Source organism: Enoplosus armatus, chromosome 8 (assembly GCF_043641665.1).
Source record: "Enoplosus armatus isolate fEnoArm2 chromosome 8, fEnoArm2.hap1, whole genome shotgun sequence".
Classification (NCBI taxonomy): domain Eukaryota; kingdom Metazoa; phylum Chordata; class Actinopteri; order Centrarchiformes; family Enoplosidae; genus Enoplosus; species Enoplosus armatus.
This window is the reverse complement of record NC_092187.1, coordinates 18812572-18825367: the sequence shown is the minus strand read 5'-3', so window position 1 is coordinate 18825367 and position 12796 is coordinate 18812572.

Here is a 12796-nt window from a genome sequence, read left to right as displayed (position 1 = left end):
TTGGGAAATATACTCTTTTGCCTTTTGCCAAAAGTTAGATGAGAAGATTGATACCACTCTCATGTCTGTACGGTAAATATAGCTTAGCTTAACATAAGTAATGGGAATAACTGCCAGCACCTCTAAAGCTCAGTAATTAACATGTTGTAGACGTGAGAGTAGCATCGATCTTCTCATCTAACTCTCAGGAAAGATGTGTATCTCCCAAAATGTCAAACTATTCCTTTAAGTTTAAGTTAGTTACATTTCTGTAATTTAAGTCCAAGTCTCAGGTCTACACTTTTGTCATAAGCATCACATGTGATGTGCAACAAGAGCCACCAGGTCATCATGTCTTCATGGTGGTAAGACAGTGGCTTCCGGTGTTGCCTGGCAGTTTTTAAGGACAGTTTCCCATGGATTAGGTGGATGGACGGCCCCTTCATCCTGGTTCAATTTCCTGTGAAACAGTTTCCAGATTTGAATGGCTTCCATAATCCACCAGTGCTACTTGTTACTTTATGACGAGACAGTTCTGTTCCCCTCACACTCCGCGATGTGGTTTGCTCCCTCGCAATGATCTGAGATTGCCGACTTCAGGTTTTCTCGGCTGGCTTGTTTCCCCTCCTCTGTGTTTTTGGAGCGTGTGCTCCAGAAGTCTCCTTTTCACACTCTTTTCATGTTGTCTTTTCCCGGTTCCAAAAGCTTAGCCTGTCTCACATATGTTTTTGTTGCAAGACAGGTATCGGATCTTTTAAATGACGTCACTTTGTTTTTCGCTGTCAGTTTTGTCCTCGGATCGTACTGTACGTCACCACCTGTGATGCTTCTAAGAAAGGCGGCAGAGCTACAGCTAAAACTGTCAGAGTAAACAAACAAATACGCTGGGCTGTCAGTTTCGTACATCTGAGACCAGCTGAACCTTTTCCAAGTAAGATCATATCAAAAATATGCTACTAAAATAGGAAAAATACACACTGGAGTTACATCTACAGTATCAGCTATACTTCAAAATGACAGGTCAATGACAGGTTTTGCCTTTATTTGACAGTTGACAGTCTAGAGAGGGATAGGAAACATGGGCAGAGAGAGAGAGAGGTATGACATGCAACAAAGGTCCCACGGCCAGGAACCACTACCGGACTCCCCTCAGATCAGCAGATTGTACCTGCTCACTTGGTATTTAGTACTTCAACCACAGCCACCAAACGTTACACACAGTACATTTATAATATAAAGTAGATTTGTACATGGAATCAGCTCAACTAAAGGAACAGTCTTCTCCCCCTCAAATGCATCTAAATTGTTTTTTACAGCCCCTCAGTCGCCACTATTCATTCTAACGCAGGCTTCATGTTTACATTTGTCGCTTGTGATAATGATAATGGCCTCCTTTTATGTTCCCCGTTCCTTATACATTCATATAAAACGGCCTTTTCTGTGCCACACAGGACACACATCTCCTTTGCTTGAATCATGACATTCAGCTTCTGACGCTCGCCCACATTTCAGTCATCCTTGGGAGGAGACAGAGCTGGCAGCCTCACATCGGCCATCCAGGGACAATGCGGCAGGCAGGCAAGCAGCTCTACTACAGTAGTGGCATGGCAGGTTCAGCTGAAGGAGAGGCACTGACACACATACTAATGAGACTCTACGCAGCGCAGTGACCAGGCGTATGCAGGAGGATCAGGCAGAAACAATCACACAGCTACCAGAGAGCATATTGCCTCGTGGAAACCCTCCTCTCTCCACCGTTCAGGAAAAGTTATTTGCTGTCTTCTCTTTCAATCTCGATCCTTTCAACTTTCAAAACATATAGACAAATCTGTTGCGCACTAAGCATTCACAACAACAGACACACATCAATCTCGTTACCGCAGGAACAACAACCACTGTTGGTCAGTTAGATCAAGAATATCCTGCAGGCTGAGCACAGGCTGTCTGCTAAAGTATTCGATTACAAATTATTGAAATTAATCCATTAATGAGCATCTTTTCTCCTTAAGCACTAACAAAATGTCTTTGACAGAGACAGAGACACATCTTTATTTTTTTATTTTATAAAATTAGACTCTAGAGGCACTAGAGAACCCCCAGCAGCAAGACAGCAAGACATATACACCACCTTTCATTCAGTATTATTGATATTAAAGGTACTACAAGTCTATATTATGTCAAATACAACAGTTTGTCAAAGCTGCTACAGTGTATTTAATGCTCATTCCAGTATATTATCTGGTGTGTTGGCAAAAAGGCAAAAACAGCTTGCATCTGCACTCTGAAGTGATGCTCCAAAAAGATTAATTTAGTGCAGTTATCTTAATCAAGTTTACGATATACAAAGGAAAGGATCTTTTCTTTGTGTAGGCCTGTTTAATCACACTTACACACAAGACAGCTTTCTTTATCAAGGTTAGCGGACAATCATGGTCATGGTTTAAAAAAAACACACACAACATTGACTGCCGGTCCGTTCAGACACATTTCCATCTGGCCTGTTTATCTGACATGGGGCCGGTTCAAGCGCCATTGAGGTGTTGTCGTAAGCAACCAAGATGGCCGTCACCGATGTGGAATGTTCTGAATCCGCAATCGTGTCAGTATTAAACGTACCGGATGGTAGTGAACGTTCTTCTAAATCATGTCATGCCAAACGTCTGTGTGTTATGTTGAACTAGAAGCCATATGAATTGGATGTTGAAACTAGCTACCTAACCTAGCGGCCTACCGCTATGTCACATGTTCTGTTGTTCTTATTTGTTGTAGCGTCCAGAGGAATTTTGGTCTGCGCCCGTTGATAACGCCAGGCTAGAAACGACTGATATTGTCATTCTTCTTGGTAAGACAGTCTCTAATTGATTGTAGGGCAAATCAGACAAAGTCTATATGTAGATCTTCTTTGTCTCAACAGAGCTGACAAAGACAAAGACATCACGTTGAGACGCTGAAGCTGTGCTGAGAAATCTTTGTGGGAACATCAATTTGAAGTACCTATAGTCTATAAAAATACAACAATTTGAAATTCTAGTTTGTACAATTTCCCCCCGGGGATCAATAAAGTATTTCTGATTATGATTCTGTAATGTAGTGCAAATATTTGGTGTAAGCCAAACCTTGTCTCTCAAATACAATCAGTCAAAACAGGATTTCTCAGCTTGCATGACAAAGAATGAATGTAACAACAACAGAACATGATGGTATTTATTGTACGTACAGTATATGCTTCTGTGTGCTATACAAATTAAAATAGAAGAGAGGAGGATTAGAGGGAGAGATGAAGAGATAGAGGAAGCAAGAGTGCAAAAAGTGACCTTTGGGAGCCCTTGCAATTCTCCAGATGAAATTCATTACCACCCCCAACAGATTATTAAAGAGTGAGATTGCCTTGTGATGACGGACAGATGCTCTCCATGCAGGTGGCAAATCTGAGGCTAACATTAGTTCTGTCATTAGTCAGCTCCTAATGCTGGACTGTGTGTGTGTTCCTGTAACTATACCCATTGAAATGTACAGCTTTCAAGAGGAAGGCAGCTCCTTTATCAGGGACCTACAGTCATGTTTCCAGACAGGATCCCTTTGGGAAAAGCTGGAACTGCATTACATCTCAGAGTCATCCAGGATGTGCCCTCCAGCCTCCTGTGAGGCTCAGGAGCATCTTGCTGCCCCATTACCTGCCAGTCTTCAGGAACAGCTGCCTCCCTCCTGCAGTGAATTATGCAACAGTGGTGTTTACAATGAAGGCACACTGCCTGTAGAAACACAAACAAGGACGTATAACCTCAGTGGGGTGAGGATGGAGGCTGGGCGAGTCTTCCTGCTGTCTTACAGTTAGCAAGATAGGAATTTACTACAGACATCTCAGGGTGACCCGCTCATCGACTGACGCTCCACGCAGAAGGATGACAATGAGACCGGAGGTCAAGTCACGTTGAAGAAATATAAGTAATACAGACAGCCTGCTGTGGTGGCTGTGAGGTTTAGGTACACACAAGCACAAGACAGCAGAGGAATTGCAGAACTCAGTTCTTTGCCTGTGTTGCTAATCCTGCCGCAGTGACAGAGCAACACAAGTTTCTCTATTGCATCACACGACTCTCTCTCCAAATCCAGTGAAAACACACAGCACTGATGTCCATTAGCCCACGTTAATGAACAGGGAACACAACAGTCCATTAAGTACTATGGATACTATCTTGTTTTTTCCCCTGGATTTATCTTCTAAATGTTTATTTGGTTATAATCTGGACAACATATGACATAATGAATGAATAGCGCTAATATGACAAGATCTCACGTGTGTTATTAATTATTCATGTGACTTTGAGTGCTACTTAAACGCAACAAGCTCCACTTTGTGCAATGAGTGTGAATGCGCATGAATGCACCATGAATAATATATATAAGACAGCATACTGAAGCATAGAAACAAAGGCAGCCGTCACATGTGCTAATACTGTTGTTAAGTTTGAGAGTGTGAGGATGTGACCACATTGTCATGCAAATCTCTCGCAATTCTAATCGCTAAGATAAAACGGAGAGCACTAGATGTATCAACTTAGATTGGGAGGATTTATACCTCAGGGATTAACAAAGAATAAAACACAATGTTTAGCAAACTGAAACACCCTTGGGCTGACATAAAATACAGTTGTCTGTATGTGTGCAGTATATATTGGTATGGTATTGGAAAAGGTATATGTGGAAGTTAATACACTAACAGCATCCAGGCTAACAGATAAGGTGCACTGAGGACCAAAACTTTAATAAGGAAAAGCACACCTTATGTCATGTGGTAAACTGTGCTATTTAGCTTCAAGGTTATAGTGAGGGTGAGTGATCATGAGAGTGTTTGTGTTTAGCAGTCCTGGGGGACGTGTTGCATCTATCTGTGAAAAGGGAGACAGGCTTCAAATTGCCTCACCGCTGAGGATGACACAGTGCACTATCACTCCTTCCAGCTACAGTCAAAGTTTGTGTGTGTGTGTGTGCGTGTGTGTGTGTGTGTGTGTGTGTGTGTGGGAAGAAGGGACGCGGGTGTGTAAAGTCACAAGGTTGAATGCTGTTCTTGACTCTTTGTGGCCCTGACAGTGAAGGGGCTGTGTGGGTGCGCACGAGAGAGTCCCTCCTGACCACACATGGTTGCGAGTTACTAAAGTAGTAAACAAGGCACGGGGGCAGCAAAACATGTAGAAACCAGCTACGAAAACACATTAAAATCAAATAGCATCACCTAAAACCTAAAACACGTATTACAACAACAACACAAGCAATCCTGTCCCCTAGAAATTACACTTCTATACATAAAATATGTTTATAGAAAAATCTAAGGCCACCTGAATTACGTTTTTATCAACTTCATCTGGAAACATTTTCTCCTTATGTTGATGGTCAGTAAAGTGGCTATCATTTACAATGGATCACATGACTAGGTGGATGTGTCAAAGTGATGAACCCACCATTAAATTATCACCTGACGCTGCAGTTCCCCTCAGCTCTATGGAGCTTTATAGCATCTTTGAACACAGTGTTTTGGTTTTCTGCCCCTCAACTTTACTGTTTTGGTTCACTCTCACCGCAAACATCAGTGTTGTTTTCATCCACAGCAGGCAGCTGTTTTCAGTGAACAAGCTCTAAAAATCCACCGTCCAGCATCAAACAGTAGATGCACACAGTTAGCAACTAGCTGGCAAACATAGTGGAGCATTTAGCAACTAAAGAGACTGCCATCAGGAGTTGGTGGAGACCCCAACCTGAGCTAAAAGACTAAGAGAGTAAATAATTAGATTCGTCAGTGGCTAGAAACACGACTCCAAATTAATGTTAATGATAATACCATCCAGCCCACACTGCTGAAGGCCAAGCTGGAGGAACTGCAGGTGGACGCTCCCCTCGTCGCATGGATCCACAGCTATCTGACGGGCAGACCACAGTTCGTAAGACTACAGGGCCGTGTGTCTGACCATCTGATCAGCAACATCGGAGCCCTCCAGGGAACTGTCTTATCTCCCTTTCTCTTTACCACCTACACTGCAGACTTCAAACACTGCACAGAGTCCTGTCATCATCTATCTATCTATCTATCTATCTATCTATCTAATGTTGCTGCTGACACATTTGCATTGTCAGTTTTACATGGTGATGTTATGTCAATGTTAAGTTTACAAGTTGTTTCCGCTGCCCCCAAAGTGGCCCAAAAAATAAGTTATTGAAGGTTTAAGGAATCTGATATTTACCCCTATGGTAAAAATACAAGTTTCCAAAAATTAGGTGGGTAACACTTAACAATAAGATCAACAAAATTCTACGTTGTTACTGAGAAACAAGTGAGGAACAAATCACAACAAAAACATGATAGAACATTTTAATGTTACGTTTAGGTGCTCCAACCTCTTGGATAAAGTTAGGCAAAGATCATTGTGTTGGTTAAATGTTATTATATTATTATGAGACACAATGTGTTAAACTGAAACCACAATCTTTCCAATACTTTAACCAAAGTGCATTTGTTGCCTGAACCGAACCACACGTGGGAAAAGTCCTGCTTGTTGTACCCACACACTCCAACTATGACTTGCGTGTGGTGCAGAAACATCAAATTTCCTTCATTAATAAAATATTGACATAATTCAGGCGGCAATAATGTTACACTAAAATGTTTTTGATAAAACAAATTAGTAATAGGCTCTGACGTAATTTCTAGGAGACAGGATTGTCACAAGTTGCATTTATTGTTGATGGTTTGCGCACTACAATTGAAAGTTATATCTCTGCAGTTTTCCAACTTTTCCGTTATCTCAAGCTATGGAAGTGACTTTACGTTATTATGCAAGATCTTGACACTGTGCACAGGCAGGATTAAGTCAAAGCAGAGCCATGGTGTGATTTCCCAGTCTCCAACTCAAGCTTAGTTTAATCTGCAGTTCACAAAGGGCTACAGTATTCCTTCCTGAAATCCCCCACTCAAATGTGTGTGTGTGTGTGTGTGTGTGTGTGTGTGTGTGTGTGTGTGTGCAGATGTCATTGAAAGTGCACGTCAGCTTGCTGCAGTTTGACTCATTACTTTACAGCTAATGTAGACAGTAAATGCTAGTTGAAGTGACGTAAGGTTTGTTGGGTGCACGCTCATGTAGATTGTGTGTACCCTCCTTGAACAGCATTTTTATGAGTGTGTTTTTTTGGTAAATTGTTTAATGGGAGAAGGTTTCTTACCGCCGTGTTACGGCTGTTGCTGTAGAGACACATTAACATAATAAAGGTCGGTGTACTCCTTGAGAAGTAGCAGGTTCTTTAAAATTAAAACCTAATAATGAGAGTGGAGCATTTTTTAAGCCCATGAAGAACTTGATTTTTTGTACACTATGTCAATCTCTCTCGGTTAATGTGGGTTGAAACGGCTAATCACAAAGGCGTGAGGAACTCTTACAGTCCAGCTGTTATGTTGTAGATGCCATATGTCCAGTTCAGGGAAAAACTGTTACCTCGAGTTTAACATTGACTTTCACTGTAATACAGAGACTGGTGGTGTCTGATCTGTATAAAGTTTGGGTTGTTAAAAGGTGGATATCTATCTTAGATATTTTAGACTGCCCAGTATTGCCCAGTATTGAATTATGTCAATATTGGATGAATCTACATCCCCCAACTTACACCTACATTCAGTGTAATGCAGGAAGTAGTCTGTCCATTATGCAGGGAGGCAGGAAGTGAGGGTGTGGTGGTTGGGTGTGCAGCACATCTGACTTTCATGCAGGAGATGCTGCCATATTTCATGCCTCATCACAGACCTGCAATTAACATTTGTTTGTATTATAATAACCATAACCATGATAAGTGTTTTAATTGCCTAAACCTACCAGTACCATGACCATATGTATTTGCTATAACCACAGTCTTCCCCTGATTGTAATTGTCGGACACAGATGATTTAAGAATTGCAAAGTTATACTAGATTTTTCTTAAATCAAACCCCATTTTTAATGCTATTCATGGTCTGCATTTTTCTGCAATAGTCATTCAATGTGTTTACATACGGTTATTGTCTCTCTATGTAGTCGTTTCTATTGTTATCGGTCCGCCACTCCCACACTGGAATCAGATCTCACAACTTAAACACAAGGGATCCACATGATGCATGTGTGTAATCCAGAGCAACTTTATCTCATTGACAACAGCCTCACTGTTTGCTGTTTGATCTCCGTACATCGAACAGTGGACTGAACGCTGCTCCTGCTCCACATTAAAAGCATTCAACTGGTGAAACATGGGGAGGAGGAGAGTAATGGAACTGAAAGGAGCAGCCACGGTGAGCTGTTGGATAAAAAGCTGCAGGCAACAGGCTGCAACACCTCCAACTCCTCAGCAAGGTAACCAACTTTACTGTGTCCTGCTGCTGTGTGGGAAACTACTCACGCAGTGTGTAGCATGAAATCAGATTGCAATTACTTTTGACTGGCGTCTTTATGAAAACAATATAAGTTTGTTTGGTTGTGCAAGTAAACAGACATACAAGCTGCTCCTCTGTTGTATTTGAGGCAAAGTAGCTGCTCAAGGACTGTTTGCTGTGGTATTAAACCACACTTGCTGTTACCACGGTAACCACGGGTGTCGCCAAATCAACCAGGACTGAAATTTTAGGATTACAACTTTAAAAATGTTGGAATTGGAAATAAAAAATAATAAAACACATTGCGACAAAATCATCCAATGTTGATTTTCTTGTCTGGCAATGGGGTTGATTTTAAAACAAAACTTCTAATCTTCACAGAAGAAAGACTAGCGGTACTTTGTCTTTCTTTTGTCTTTACTATTGAACAACGACGAACAAAAGGAGGTGATGCAGTTTGGCTGTGGTGTATCTCTTGGCATGAATATGAAGTATCTATTTAGCAAACAGGCTTAATCATTGCGTAAAAAAAAATTTAACCACAGGCACACAAATCTACATCAGTCTTGGTCAGAAATGTTAATTCTCTCTGCTGACACGTGGGACCCTGATACTGATATCAGTGCATGAAATAATGTGGAGCCACGCGTGTCAAAAGGTGAAAACAATCTCCGGGTGTGGTGGGTGAGAAGCGGCGATGGCAACAGGCATGATAACACGAGACGCCGGGTCCATATGGTGCTCAGGGGGGCCGGGGCTGTGACACAGGCGCGCCCGGGGTCAGGCCTCAGTTTGAGTGGATGTAATCGGTGGCAAAAGCCAGAAGGCAGACATCCCATGGTGTTAATCTGCACAGGGCTCAGATCTGCTCCCTGACTTCCCATCAAGCCCACTGTGTGTGCACGCTGACTCCCTCGAAGTGACGCGACATTTTCAGCTAAGACAACCAGTCAGTAAGGAAAATATATGACATTAATGATGACACAATCCATTTACAGTAACTTGGCATAATGAGAGGGAATCAATGCAGCAAGAACTTGATAATAACTCCCAATAAAGTATTTTTCCTTTCATCTTGTCTGCATGTTTGTTTGTTCACCACAATGTTCCCACATGCTTGGCCATCAACACATTAAAGTCAATATGAGAACGTTTCTCTGTCCTCCTGCTGTTCTCTGGAATATGTATGTGAATTTATACATTTGATTTGGACCTGCTAGTGGGAAGCAGGTTTCCAAAAGGCAAAAATCTGTTTTGAACACCATGTTTTCTTATATTTACATGGAAGTAATTAAAGCCAACTTGTGATTCAAGGGCAGCGGTTATTACAGTGATACTCCTGTGAGCTCTGTCGCTGTCCAAAAAAGTATTTTTATATACACACAACCACCCACAGACACAATCACCAAGAACTGCCCCAGAAATTCAAGCAAAGGTTATAGAAATTCTCTTTGTAGTCGCAAAAGAAAATATCCCTGAGCTTTGAATATCACCCTACATTATTTCTGCAGCATCCTCGGCGCTCTGTATTGCTTCTTCTTTCACACAGCAAAATGTCTCTCAGTCATGTTCAGCAGCTTCTTCCATCAAGGCTGTTTTATTTCTTGTCCATGACAATCAGTTGTTGGTTTGATTGTAAACTGTGAGCAGAAAAACGAAAGCAAATCTGTTTATTCATATTTCCGTTTCATTTAAACCCAATTTTAATGCTTAATATCCCGAGAAAACTATTATCCTTCGGACGTTGAATGAAAAATATGGACCGCCATAAAAACATTGACACAAACAAACAGCTGTTGCTGGGATCTTCCCCACATTGGACACATGAGACATAATTAATCACCAGGGGACACAGACTCATTAATTGCTGTGTGCTGATTAATTGTCCCTGGTGAGGAGCGTTCAGCTTAACATGCAAATTTGTGTCAGAGGATCCATTCAGCGACGCAGCCCAGGCAGGGACTTATTGTAAAATGACACATGCAGGGAGATAAGAAGACGCTTGTCAGGGGCCTACTGTAAAACAGTTGTTTCTATTTTGAGCTCTAAAACAAGAAGTGGAAAATGTTACAATTTGAATTTGACGAATACTGAGAGAGACCTGAGACGCCAGGAGGAAAGAGAGTTCTTCAGTGACGTAGAAGACGGAGAAGAAGACTGTTTATCTTTTGATTTGCTTTGTCCTTGGGTTTTTTTTTTTTTTGCTGCATTAAACAAACCGCTAAACAGCAGAGGAGAGGAGAAGTGAGGAGAAGGAAGAGGAGAGGAGATGAAATTATGAAATGGAGAGGAGATGGCGATAGGAGAAATGAGGAGAGGAGGAAGAGGATAGGGGAGGAGAGGAGATTAAATGATGAAGGGGAGAGGAGACGAGAGGAGGTGAGAGGAAAGGAGAGGAGAAAAGAGGAGAGGTAGGAGAGGAGAGGAAAGGAGACGAGAAGAGAGGAGAGGAGATAAAAGGAGAGGAGAAAAGAGGAGAGGTAGGAGAGGAGAGGAAAGGAGACGAGAAGAGAGGAGAGGAGAGGAGATAAGAGGAGAGGAGAAAAGAGGAGAGGTAGGAGAGGAGAGGAAAGGAGAGGAGACGAGAAGAGAGGAGAGGAGAAAAGAGGAGAGGTAGGAGAGGAGAGGAAAGGAGACGAGAAGAGAGGAGAGGAGAGGAGACAAGAGGAGAGGAGAAAAGAGGAGAGGTAGGAGAGGAGAGGAAAGGAGACGAGAAGAGAGGAGAGGAGATAAAAGGAGAGGAGAAAAGAGGAGAGGTAGGAGAGGAGAGGAAAGGAGAGGAGATAAGAGGAGAGGAGAAAAGAGGAGGGGTAGGAGAGGAGAGGAAAGGAGAGGAGACGAGAAGAGAGGAGAGGAGAAAAGAGGAGAGGTAGGAGAGGAGAGGAAAGGAGACGAGAAGAGAAGAGAGAAGAGGAGATAAAAGGAGCGGAGAGAAGAAGTTAAGAGAGGAGGAGAGAAGACTAAAGGAGGGGAGAGAGGACAAGATGAAAGGAGAGGAGAGAGGAGATGTGATAGTTGAGCTGTGTGACCTGATGGCAGGAAAGGTCACTGACTCAGCAGCACTGAGCAGCATCAGAGGAGGCCGACTTTAATCACCTCCACAACACTTCATCAGCTCCTGCGTGAGATGGACTGAGAGAGCGGCACCACCAAGGTCATAAAATCTCTCTCAGCTGAAGTAATACGGAGCGAGATGAGCCACTCTCCTTAGAGATGAAACCACACCATTTTGCTCTCCATTTGAGTCCTCTTTATCCGCCACTTTGAGAGGGCGACGATGAGACAACAGCTGATCAGATGGAGCACCGAGACACTTCACCAGTGGTAAGGAGGAAGTGTGCACATGGCTGAGTTTCATAAGTTACACCGATGGCTTGTTGCTATGGTAAATATAGAGCAACAACAGCTTGAAATGACACATCTACTGTATTTAAACCATTCACAAGTCAAATTTACAGGCAGTAAACACATTAGTATCGTCTTTCCTCCCTTTCAAACTGACTAACGTGAACATGCGCTTCATACTGCAGCAGACATAATAACATAGGAAACGTAAGTAATCCACCCCGACTCGGTTACAGCCGCTACATCATTCAATATAACACAGCGTGACGAGTGACATGAAAGGCTGGTGAAATCCGCTATATTGTAATTACCTTGTTGTGTTTGTCAGCTGACCTTAACACCCACCACATACGACTGATGCAGCAGAGAGATTGGCAGAGGAAAGCCGGCAAGTTGATAAAACGGAAAGAGAATAGGAGACTACGAGAATGAGAGAAGAGGCCGGGCTTCAGAGACTGTACGTCCATGTTCAGTGAAATGCCAATTAGGCCGATACCTTGTGACATTTCTGCTCTTTCTCTTCTCATGATACAGCTAATGCGCCCCAGCATGGGCAGTCATACTTCAGAAAGCCTTATAATGCTGAAGCTCTAACACAGGAGGTCAGACACACAGGATCTCAACACGTGTGCTCTCTTAGCTGCCATTTCTAAAACTAAAGGATATGGGAAAGTACTCTTATAGTATTTGCTGTTGGTGGAAGACGTATTCAGACGTTTTACTGAAGTGGAAGTAGCAACACAATCAGGTAAAAATACTCCATTACAAGTAAAAGTCCTGCATCCAAACTCTTACTCAAGTAAAAGTACTTAAGTATTATCAGTACCTACAATATAAAAAGTAAAATTCAATAGTCAGTTACATAATATATAGTAATACATTTTACCTATCATTCTACATACACGAGTTCATGTAAATAAATGTACTACTTGGAACTTATAGTTTCTTGTTTGAATGTTTTGTTTAGATGCTCAGTGCCACGAAAGGTATTACTGTATTGTGATTAACCTGATGAAGACTCAAGAAATATATAATATTTTTTAAGTAATCCCTTTATTAAGCAGACAAACTGCCCCCGTGGTTGTT